We start from the raw sequence: 12,813 nt of genomic DNA, 5'->3' as shown, positions 1-12,813 counted from the left end.
CTTGTTTTATCCTCACATTGAAAAGTAATTGAATCATGTATCAGTGAAAATCAAAGATGACCCAAGTTCTTGAAGTTTTACATTCCTGGTCCCTGAAAACAGTAAATCATTTTGAATTCTGTTTAAATAAATGGCTTTCGCCCTGAGAAAGAGAATTTCCAAGAATATTCTTGGGACACCTGTTCCATACCTATAGTTTGTTATTCTTAACTGTTCATGGCATAAATTCATAGAACATGTAAACTAAACTGGACCAAAGATAATGTATTGCAGGGCTGTTGTTTTAGAGAGAAAAGGGGCGGGGGGAGGGAGAAGTGGAGAATGAAGAGAAAGAAGAGACAAGGGGAAAGAGGGAAGGAGACTAGGAGAAAAGGTGAGGGTAGGGAGAGAACCAAAAGGACAAATTAAGTAATTTTGCCTGAAGCAAAAAAGAATGAATAGCAATACCCAGACTAGAATTTAGGGACTGTCCTTGATCCCTTATTCATATCAACAGAATATCTCAGTAGTAAATATCCTCACAAACTTGTGTCACAGCCCACAACTTAGTAGGTGTGTGATTTGAGGTAAATTCCTAAACCTACCTCTACCTCAGTTTTCCCATCTGTAAAATGGGATACCATAGTACCTCATGAGATTGTTGAGAGGATTAGTGGAGCAACACAGGTAAAGCATTTAACAGTCCATTTGTGTGTGTGTGTGTGTGTGTGTGTGTTTGCATGGATATAAATGAAGATGTTAGCAGAGTCTTTATAGTTAGCTTAGTAGTTGCTGTTTTAACTTTTGTAATAGTTCTGTTTACCTTGTAGTTCAGGGCATCCCTGGTGGCACAGGGGTTAAAGACAGCACTATCAAGCTATCTCCAGTCACTGCAGCTTGAGTTTGAGCCCATGCCGGCCAGGGAGCAACCCACAGGGCACAACAGACCTTTCCTGCCTCCCCTACTGCTCCCCTCAGCAGTGTATTTCAGTAGATCTGCCTGTTCTGCTCCCCAGAACTGGTGAATCCTCTCACCCTCCACACCTCTGGCTTATACCCCAGAGTTCAATATGTATGCATAAATAATCTTTAAAAGAACAAACAAACCTTATAGTTCACCTGCAATTGGATGCTGCAAGTTCATTGCTGCATTACCCCTTGTATCATCTTTGATTAGAGACAATAGCTCCAGGCTTCCAAGTCAAAATCTCAGAGTCACTATTGAGAATTTAAACATAAAAAGAAATTAATTTTTAAATGAGGCATCATTGGGTGAGTTGACCTGAATGCTTATAATCTGATTGAACTCTGGGGGAAAAAAAGGAAACAAGAGTGATTATTGTTCAATGTAAACTTACTTTTGAATTATTGACATTGTTAAAACACTTATAAAATGTGTCATTATTGCCATCCCAGGAGGTTGCAAAGCTGACCCCACAGATTTACAATGAAGTTCCTTATTTCTTGTATTTGTCACACTGGGAGGCCTCTTTCAGCTGATTACAGGAAAGAACTTTGTAACAGACCTATTCAAACAAGCAACAGTCTGCTTAGGGGGAGTAAGTCTCCACCGGTGTTCAACAGCAGGGCCTGAGTGACCCAAACAGAAAACCACAGCAGTGGGACTTGGAGTATCACAGGGTGGGTTGGTCCACAGATGTTTCAGTTCTTTCCAGAGGAGATTTTAGGCTTGGAATACTTGAATTGAAGCTTTCAAAGTTAGGGAACTTTCCTTCTTTGTTTCTTTAATTCGGATGGGATTATGCAGATTGTTGCAATGAGCAAATAGATTCATAATTCATTCTTATTTTTTTATTTATATAGAAACATAACTGATCTTTGTGTGCTGATTTTGTAGTTTACAAGTTTGCTCAATGTAATGCCTTGAGTAATTTTTCAGTTATTTTTTTGGGGGGATTTCTCTATATAAGACTATGTTATCAGCGAATAAAAATAGTTTTACATTTCCCTCTCCAATCTGGATAGCTTTTACTTATTTTTCATCCCTACTTGGTTGGGTGGAACTGTCAATGCATTGTGGGATAACAGTTCAGAAATTGGGCATTTTTCTATTCTTGATCTTAGAAGAAAAGCTTTCTGACTTTCATCGAGTGTGATGTTGTCTGTGGTTTTTCTTTCATGCCTTTTAATACATTGATAAAATTATCTTCTATTCCAAGTGTTCTGAGTGCTTTTATGACAGGGTGTTAGATTTTTTTCAAATATTTTTTCTGTGTCAATTGCTTTGATCATGTGGTCTGTTTCTCTAGTCCATTTATGTGGTATATTACATTGATTGATGTTTTTATCATAGCGTTCCTGGAATATCTCACTTGGTCATGGCATGCAATTATTTTAAGATGTTATTGGATTGATTTCCTAGCAAATTGTTGAAGATTTTCTCATCTATATTCTTAGGGGAGATTGGTCCATAGCTTTCTTTTCTTGTGATGTCTGTGTCTGACTGTGGTATCAAGGTAATACTGGCCTCAGAGAATGTGGTAGGATGTATCTCCCCTTCTAAATTTTGGAAGAGTTTGCTAACTACTGTCTTTAATTCTTTCATTGGGTGGTGAAATTCTCCAATGAGGCATCTGACCTGGACTTTAATGTATTGGGATAATTTCTCCCTTTTATGTTGGAAAATAATTTGGAAGTACTTTTCAAGTATTCTTGATATCTGGGGAAAATAGTACTTTATATTTTTCTGGATGAACTTTGATGGCTAGCCAGTTCTTTTGAAGTAGCAACCCAGATTTTGTGGTTTATTAATATATTTTTTACATGTCATTTTTGCTTTTGTGGGAGAGAAGAGGTCATGGTTCAGATTCTTTTTATTCACGTTTGTAATTTTTTTATCTTCACATTAGTAATCTTTTTTTAATCTTTGTGTTTGGTTTAATTGTATTTAAAACTGTCAAACTTTTGTTATTCAATGTTATTAGTCTTTGCTATATACATTCACATATAGAACCATTTACCACTGAAATACTGCATAAGCGGCTGGTGGTGTTTACTTCTTTTTTTTCAGTTTTATTGATTAAACTGAATGCTACTCAATCTATTCCTATGATAAATTCCTATGATTAATACACATAGGTGAATCTTCAGATTAAATTAAAAATGAAAAGTAATTTAAAAACATATTGACACATTAAATTGCTCCCATTCAGTGCTTTCCCTTTGTAAACATTATTTATAGGTTACTCTTTGACATTCTGCTCAATCACATAGGAGCACCATTATTAGACAGTGCTAGGTACTCAGGTATGTAGCTTTTTTCCTGTTGTACAGTTCTTCTCTTCCTCTGCCAACTCATGGCTATGATTTCCATTTTAGTTACACTATCTGTACATCTGATCTAAGATATTTCTTCTTTTTATCAGCAGTGAATGACTATTAGTTTTCAATCAGAAGAGAGAAAAACAAATAGACCAAAGAAATGGATATATTCCAAATAACATCCACAATCTAACAGACTGTATTATTAAAAAATATAGAAAGTTTGAGGAGATATCTAAATAGTAAGTGACTGAATTAGTAATCAAAAACGTCTCAATAAAGAATAGTCCAGAATCACACATCTTCACTGATAAATCTTACCAACCATTTAAAGAAGAATTAATGCTGGAAGTTCTTCAGAAAATCTTCGCAAAAATTTTAGGGGATTAAAGATTCAAAGTTATTTTATGAGGTCAGCATTATCCTGATACAAAAATTCAAGCAAAAACACTACCAGAAAAGCAAACTGCATATTAATATTCCTAATGAATATTAATAATAAAATAGGTGTAAAATTCCTTAATAAGATACTAAGCAAACAAAATTCAACAACCCGTTAAAAATAAAATCACACACCATGACCAAGTGGGATTTGTCCTTAGACTATAAAATGGTTCAACATAACCAAATCAACTAATATGATAGACCACATTAAAGGAATAAAGGCTTAAAAAAATATTTTCCACACTTCTGGCGCTAGAAATGCAATGTATTGGCAGGATTGATTTCTTCTGAGGACTTTATCCTTGCCTTGCAGATGTCCATCTTCCCCCTGTGTCATTACATGGTCTTCCCTCAATACATGTCCTAATACATGTGTCCTAATCTCTAGGATAGCATTACAATGGCTGGCACAAATTGGGTGCTCAAAAATGGATCTCTGTCCTCTTCCTTCCCCAAAATACTAGACAGAAAGAGGGACAAAATATTGATCATGTTGTGGATCCCTCTAGATCTGAGGTCCATCATGTGGTGTTATTTCTTCTCTTCCCATCCATCCTAAGTAAGGACATGCTTCTTGGATTTTACATTAGAAATATTGATTTTTTTTAATATAAAAAGATTAAACTCTCCTCCTGGATTATAGTTGGGTCAACTTTTAAGACTTCTTTGCCTTTGCTTCATAAAGTCAGTTTCAGTCAAATGGGCATAAAAAGCATGCCCATTCCATAAAACCTCATTTATATTCTCTCTCTCTCTCTCTCTCTCTCTCTCTCTCTCTCTCTCTCTCTCTCTCTCTCCCCCCTTAGCTTTCATTTAAGAAAATGCAAGATAAATATCCTTGGCTGTGAGTTCAAAGGTACAACATCGCTTTTATGCAGAATCATGGTGAGCTAAAATTTTCACCCTGCTCTACCCCATCCTTTTTACTACCATGTTTTTCTCCATAGTTCTTAACCTATTTGATGGATCACAGTTTAATTAGTTCTCTATTTATGGTCAGACTCCCGACCACTAGAATGTAATATTTATAACAGCAGGGAATTTTTCCCTGTTTTGTTTTCTGCTGTATCTACAATACATAGAATGGAACCAACCCAAAGCAGACATTCCATAAATCATTCTTCAGAAAATGAGTGAATGCATTTTGCCTTCCTATCACCATGGATTTTAAGTCCTAGACAAAGATATTTTCCAACTTCATATGCCCTCTTCCAATATGCAGGTCTGACTTTTCACCAAAGTCAATTTACAAATTTAAGCAGCTTGACTTATTCCCCATTACCTAAGAATAATTTCCTCTGATACAAAACCATTCTGAAAATTTTAACTTTTACAAAAATATGTGTTTGTAGTTTATATTTTATTGGATAAAAAGGTCATCTATGAAGTAAGGATGAGGAGGAAGAACTAGGGACAACTTCTAATATTTTTTGTTTTCTATTATTTACTTTCATATTTCAATAATGTCTGATGGCAGGGAGAGAGCTATTTGCTTCCAATTTGTAAAAGCATACGAAAATTGAGATTGAGTTTTAGAACTTTTATAGCAGCTTGATGTTGTCTTACTCTTCCAGATCCTGACCACTTTCTTAAAAATCAACTGTTTTTGTATCTATCAAAATTATTATCCATAATGGGTGAAAATTAAAAGAAAAAGATGTCTTTCTCCAAAGGTAGATAGAGAAACACTGCTCTTGACCACTTCACAGTTGTTATGAGATTTGCTTTCAACTCTCAGGATGTTTTTATTTCATTTTTTCCTTTTTGGACTAATAGGGGAGATATCCATCAGAATTACCCAGAAGAAAAGAGCAAGTAGATGAGAGGTGAACTCTTTTTAGACATGTCTGATATCTCAGTTTAATTCATTGATAAATGATATTTCTGATATCAGACGGGTCTAATTCAAAAGTCATTTTCAGTAAGAATTTGATGGTGTAAAACTCCTTCATGTTCTACAAATATATATCTTACTAATATCTTTAATGTTTTTTTTTTATTTCCAAACCTTAGTTAATGACATGTATTTTTTTTCCCCCTGGAAATATTCAGAGATGTATCCACAATGTGCTAAAATTTCATGAATTGGTCAGGACTATGTCTTTCAGTTCTAAAATTTCCTTTTATTATTTCTTTGGCAGTTTTTCCCTCTCATATGTTATATTCTCTTTCTTTTCTCCAAAATTTCTTTTAGTCAATTATTAAAGATATTGAATTAATGTTTACTTTTTATGCCTTTATCTGTCCATTTATCATCTTGTTCTACTTTGAGACTGTTCAGATTATTTTAAGTCCTTTGCCTCACCCACCACCTTCCATAGTATGTTGTGAATCGAATCCTCAAGGTTAACCCTTTTTGTGGGCTTAGCTATATATATATATATATATTTTAAAGATTTATTTATTTATTTATTTATATATGTATTTATTTATTTATACAAGCACTGGGTACAGTCAGAAGCACGGGAGGGTGAGAGATTTCACCAGAGCCAGAGCTGGGAGCAGAGCAGGCAGAAGAACCAAAGTACACTGCTGAGGGAAGCAGCGAGCAGCAGGAGAGGTCTGTGTGCCATGTGGGACCCTCCTCCGGTGGCTGGGGAGCAGCCGGGGATCGAACCGGCACTGCAGAGGCTGCGGGCAGCTTAACAACCCAGGTCTCAACCACTGCACCACCGGGGAGGCCCAGCTATATATTTTCTAATAGTGAAGTGCAAAATTTTGCATTTTCTGCATTTTAGAAACTTAGTTCATATTCCTTTATTTGATTTATATATTATAGTTTGATATAATAGTCACATGGTTTTATTGAAATTAGAAATTCTGTTTTAAAGAAACCAAGAATATACAATAAAGAAAAGTCTTTTCTTAAATGGTGTTAGAAAAATTGTACACCCATATGCAGAAAAATGATACCAGAATTTACTTATACTATACAAAAAATTAACTCAAAGTGGATTAAAAACTTAGAAATAGTATCAGAAACCATAAAATACATAGAAAAATGGGGAAAGCACTCTATGACATTTCTTCAGTGACACCTTTGGGGATGTGACTCAAACAAGGAAAACAAAAGCAAAAATAAACTAATGGGTGATATCAAAATAAAATGCTTCTGTACAGTGAAATAAATTGTGATTAAAATGAAAATACAACATACTAAATGGGAGAAAATATTTGCTGACATATATCTGACATATGTCTAATGTCCAAGATCTACAAAGAACTCATAGACATCCAAAAAATGGGCAGAAGAGCTAAAAAGAACTTCTCAGAAGAGGAAATGCAAATGGCCAACAGGCATATGAAAAAATGTTCAACATCACTTGTCATCAGGGAAATGCAAATCAAAACTACCATGAGATACCATCTTACACCAGTGAGAATGGCACATATTAAAAAAACTAGCAACAAAAAATGTTGGCGAGGGTGTGGAGAAAAAGGAACTCTTCTGCACTGTTGGTGGGAGTGCAAACTGGTCCAACCACTGTGGAGAGCTGTGTGGAGATTTCTGGACCTACTAAACATAGAGCTTCCATATGATCCAGCAATTCCACTCCTAGGAATTTACCCAAAGGACACAGAAACATCAATTCCAAAGAACACCTGCACCCCTATGTTTATAGCAGCACTGTTCACAATAGCTAAGCTTTGGAAACAACCCAAATGCCCAAAAATAGATGACTGGATCAAGAAGATGTGGTACATATATACCATGGAATATTACTCAGCATTCAAAAAAGATAAACACATGCAATTTGCAGCAACATGGATGGCGCTGGAAGGGATCATGCTCAGTGAAATAAGCCAAAAAGAAAAAGAAAAATACCGGATGGTCTCACTCATAGCAGGAATCTAGAAAACTTAAATAAGGGACCAGGAAAATGAATAACTATAAGAAAGTGAAAATCAAAATCAACAAAAAACTATGAACCAGAGACACTTTTAGGGGGCGGGGGTGGGAGGGGAGGGATTGGGGTCAGAATGGGGGGGCTGCAATTGTATGGGGAATATAACAATAAAATTTATTATCTAATAATTAAAAAAAATAAATAAAATAAATATGGAACTAAAAAAAAATAAAAAATAAAAGAACTCATAGACATCAATAATAAATAAATGAATAACCCAATAAAAAATAAACAGAAGAATAATGTAAAATTCTCCAAAGAAGATATACAGATTGTAAACAGATACTACTTATCATCAGGAAATTGCAAATCAAAACCACACCTCATACTTGTGAGAATGGCTAATATCAAAATGACCAGAAACACCAAATTCTATTTGAGAGTATGGAAAAAAACAAGCCCTTATATACTGCTGGTCGGAATGTAGAGTGGTACAACCTTTATGGAAAAGAGTGGAGTTGTCTCAAGATTTTAAAAATAGCATCTGTCATATGATCCAGGACTTTTACTCTTTGTTATCTGCCTGAAGAATAGAGAAACAAAAATTTGAATGGATTGATGCATGCTTATATTCATTGCAACACTATTTACAATAGTCATGTTATGGAAGGAACCTCAGTGCCAATGACAGATGAATGGATTAAGAAGATGTGGTATACATACAAAAAAAGGAATACAACTCAGCTCTAAAAAACAAACATACAACAACAAAAAACTGAACCCTTGCCATTTGTGACAACATGGATGGGAGTAGAAGGAATAATGCTAAGTGAAATAAGTCAGAAGGAGAAAGACAGATGCCAGTTGATTACATTCTGAAATACAGAAACAATACAAAAGAATGACAAAGCTAAATTGAAACACACCCTGGAAATATGGTTGCAGAATTGAAGCTAGCCGGGGAGCAGGGAGATTGTGGGGGGCACAAAATGGGAGAGGGCCCAATGGTCTACAGTAAAGGATTATGGGTGCTTTGGCTCTGGGTGTGATGTTGTGATATACATTTGAAGAGGTGTAAACCTAATCCTGAGATCAAATACAGTCACTTCAATTAAAAAAAAAATTAAAAAAGGAAGCATAATAAAGGAAACACAATAGGGCCTCCCTGGTGGCTCGGCAGGTTGGGCGCACTGCTCTGCAGCTGTCTACAGCCTCTGCATTGTGGGTTTGATTCCTGGCCGGCCAGGGAGATACCCACATGGCGCGGCAGACCTCTCCTGCTTCACCCACTGCTCCTCTCAGCAGTGCTTTCGGTCCGTCTGCCTGTTCTGCTCCCTGCTCTGTCTCTGATGAATCCTCTCACCTTCCCACAACTCTGGCCTGTACCCCAGCTCTTGTATAAATAAAATAAATACTTAAAAAAAGGAAACATAATAAACATAATAAAGAAATTTGTTTTATATTCTCCTTGTTTTCTTGAGATAAATTCTAGGAGAATATTTAAAAATGTCATATTATCTTTAAGTCAGAAATACCTTTTCTCTCATTTATTGTTTCAAATCAGTTTACCTCACCTCCAATGAGCTTTCTTGATTAACTCATATTATGTAAACACTTCTGTATTCTATATGCCACATAACTTTGTATGTATGTGTATACAAATACACTTTTATGTTCATTTCATTCTAAAATAATTTTACGTTATTCTGGATTTGTCTATCTATGACTTGACTTTTTTTTAAAGATTTATTTATTTATTTTATACAAGAACCGGGGTACAAACCAGATGCGCAGGAGGGTGAGAAGATTCACAAGAGACAGAGCAGGGAACAGAACAGGCAGACTGATGAAATACACTGCTGAGGAACAGCAGGTGAGACAGGAGAGGTCTGCTGCACCATGTGGGGCCCTCGCTGGCTGGCTGGGATCGAACCTACGCTGCAGAGGCTGCGGACAGCTTCACAGCGCTGCGCTCAACCGCCTGAGCCACCAGAGGAGACCCTATGGCTTGATTTATTTTTAAGCTCTGTGGTAGTAGAGACAAACCAAACTAATAAAGATAATTAAAAAGGCATTCTGACTTATCTGTATACTGTGGTCTGTATATGCAGCTATTCATAAGTTAATAATGTCAGTACAATAGTGGAAAAATGATTTTTAAAATCTTCTTATTCATTTTTGGGAAACTAATTTGATACATGTCTTTTTTTCAGATTTGACAAATCTTGTTAAAAATCATATTCATTCTTAAACATGGTGTAATAATGAATAAAAGTATTAGAAAATGCACTTTTAAAGAAAAAGTAAGTCACTGTGAGTTTCTAAAGCAAAGAAGATTGTACAAAATGTCTCCAAATGCTTTCAATTCTTTAGTTGCCATCAGTTGAATCAGCTCCTCTCTGCATACAAGCAGAGAGGTATTTTGTTTTATTTATTTATGGAGGTATTTTGTTTTATTCAAGCTACCAGGGAGCCGCTAGTAAAAGGCTGATCAAATGATGACAGTTTGTATCATAGCCTAAGTTGATGACCCATGTGCTTAAAATGTCCAGTGCATGAGGGATAAATAGCTAGGAATGTAGTTTGAGGGGAAAAAACCTTGGTCCATTACCACTTGGCAGATGACTGAACTTTAGAATTATAATTTTAGAACTATTTCTAGTTTGAACTTCATTATCGTCATTGTTGTTACTATTGTTATCATTCTTTATTTCCCCTATAGCAACTGACTAGTTCTTTATATGAACCTCTGTGTACTGTGTCCAGAGCTTGCTAGATTTATTAACTCAAGAAATCTGTTTCCCTATTAGGCTGTAAGCCCATTGAGGGAAAGGATGGTGTTTTATGATCCTGGCATTTTCAGTCCAAGAATAATATCATTACTTAATAAATCCTGTTGTTCAAATAATGTAACTGTTACCAATAAGTATATTTAATTTATATACAAAAATATTCCTTTCTTCATAAGGGAAAGTTATAGATGAAAGGTTATGACCTACATGACCTAGGGCATTTATTTTTGAGTCATTATTTTCCAAAGTTTCTCAAAACAATTTGAGACAAAACAATCTTTTGTCTCAAGTGCATAAGCCAGCATAGTTTCTGTTTCTCCATCTTCCCTCAAGACCCTTGAATATTTTTGTTCCCCTTAGTGATAAAATAATCAGGTTTATTGGAAATTAATTTATAAGTTGAACAGTAATGAGGAATGAACAAATATGATCATCATACATCTTAGAATACTCAGAAATAATGGAAGAGTTGAATATGTGGCATAGGTTTTGGGCCACAGTTCCTCTCTTGGCTGTATTTCTGTGAGGCACGGGCTCGAAGGAAAACTCACAAAGTCATATTCTTTGTAACAGTTGCTCTGTCCAAGAAACATTTTAAAAATATGCTTTGATAGACATGTGACTTATACCAAAACCAAATTCTGGCTCTACAGCCAACATAGTTGGGTCAATGCTTCCTTACATAAGAACACAATGTTTGTTCATAATATAACTGATTGCTCTATCATTTCCCCACAAAATGCACAACTTCTTCCACATACCCTGTGGTTTCCAAGGCAACAGTGAGCTAGTCTAACAATGAAAACACACATGAGTTGATTTCCATTTCTACATGCCAAGTCCTAACCACTTTCTCCAGTCATAGTATTTATGTTTCCCAACAGGAAGTCAAAGCTGAGAATGAAGTGTCAATAGTAGAAGAAAAAAATTTAATGTAGGGCCTCCCTGGTGGCACAGGGGGTTAAGACATAACCCATGAAGCTTTCCATGACTGCTGCAGCGTGAGTTCCATCTCCCGGCAGGGAGCTACCCACATGGTTCAGCAGACCTCTCCTGACTCACCTGCTGCTCCCCTCAGCACTGTATTTCAGTCAGTCTGCCTGTTCTGTTCCCCGCTCTGTCTCTGGTGAATCCTCTCACCCCCTACACTCTGGCCTGTACCCTTGTTCTTGTATGCATAAATAAATAAATTCTTTAAAAAAATTAATGTATTAGTATAGTTAGGTTCAATGAAGAAGAAACTTCTGTTTTATAGACTTGTAGTGCGAGGTTGTTGGGGATCATTTGGATAGAGTGCTAAATCATAGAGCAGATATAAATTTTGGCTAACAGTGATGAACACTAGCAATGTTGGAGGCATTCAAGGTCCATCTTTTTTCTGCTATTGAAGTCTTTTGATAAACTTTGTAGACAAGTTTGATGATAATGATCTCTATCCTGTTATTTTCTAGTCACTCTAGAATCCATGGAAATCTAGAACCCATCATTTTACAACAGTTCATAGGAGGCCATCTTTGAGAGGCCACATCCCCAGTCATGTGTTCATCATTATGAGCCAGGGACCATTTTGGCTCTCCTCTCTTTCCATGAAATTACTCTTCCCCAGTTCTTCTCCTTAAAGTTCCCTCATCCTCCTTTCGGGCTCTTCTCGCTCCACCAATGTTTTAACTATGGTTCTGTCTTCAGTCCTTTCCCTTCTGATTCTAAATATTCCTACTGGCTTATACAGTAGGGGCACTTGAGGATTTTGCAAAATTTCCAAAGTTCATGTCACAGGGCTAATCCGTCTCTAGAAGTGAGGTGCATCGGTATATTTTGAAGCTCTTCCAGGAGATTTCAATACACAGATGACATTGAAAAATCACTGCCAAGAGTGGTTCCTCTCATTTTAGTCAGATGACACTCCGTGTGCTAGGAATAAGCACATCTATGATATATTCTCACTTTCCCCTTCCTGAAATTCTTTAACAGTGTCTCATTATTTTAGAGTAAATAAAAAAGTATAAGCAGAAAATGCCAAGGTTCTATAGTAGGGCTCTGTTTATTACCAAGGGCCTTCTCATATCACCATCAAATCTTTCAATATTCCTGGCCCTCTGATTGGAATGGAGCTCTTTACCCAGGTCACTTCAACTTCTCCATTGACACTCAGCCCAGATATTTCTTCAATGTCTCTTCTTTTCAATGTACAATGTTCAGTTGATTATAGCTCTTACTCCATTATATTTTTTATTAGTTTATCTTGTAGTAGACTAGACTTTATTTTAGGACAGAGTATGCTTTTCATTTCTCTACTCAGAGAGCCAGCTGTATGTTTAGTGTTTGTTGAATGAGGGAATAAAACAAAATAGTGGCTGAAAATATTTGCTTTTGAGTCTTACTCAGAAAAGGTTTAATCTGATTTACTTCTTTAGGCAGAGAGGAAGGCCACAGAGTCATAAAGCTTGCACACAGCTTTCCATCTTGTG

This window comes from Talpa occidentalis, unplaced genomic scaffold (genome assembly GCF_014898055.3).
Source record: "Talpa occidentalis isolate TD23 unplaced genomic scaffold, MPIMG_talOcc4v2.1, whole genome shotgun sequence".
NCBI classification, from domain to species: domain Eukaryota; kingdom Metazoa; phylum Chordata; class Mammalia; order Eulipotyphla; family Talpidae; genus Talpa; species Talpa occidentalis.
Note: the sequence above shows the minus strand (reverse complement) of the source record.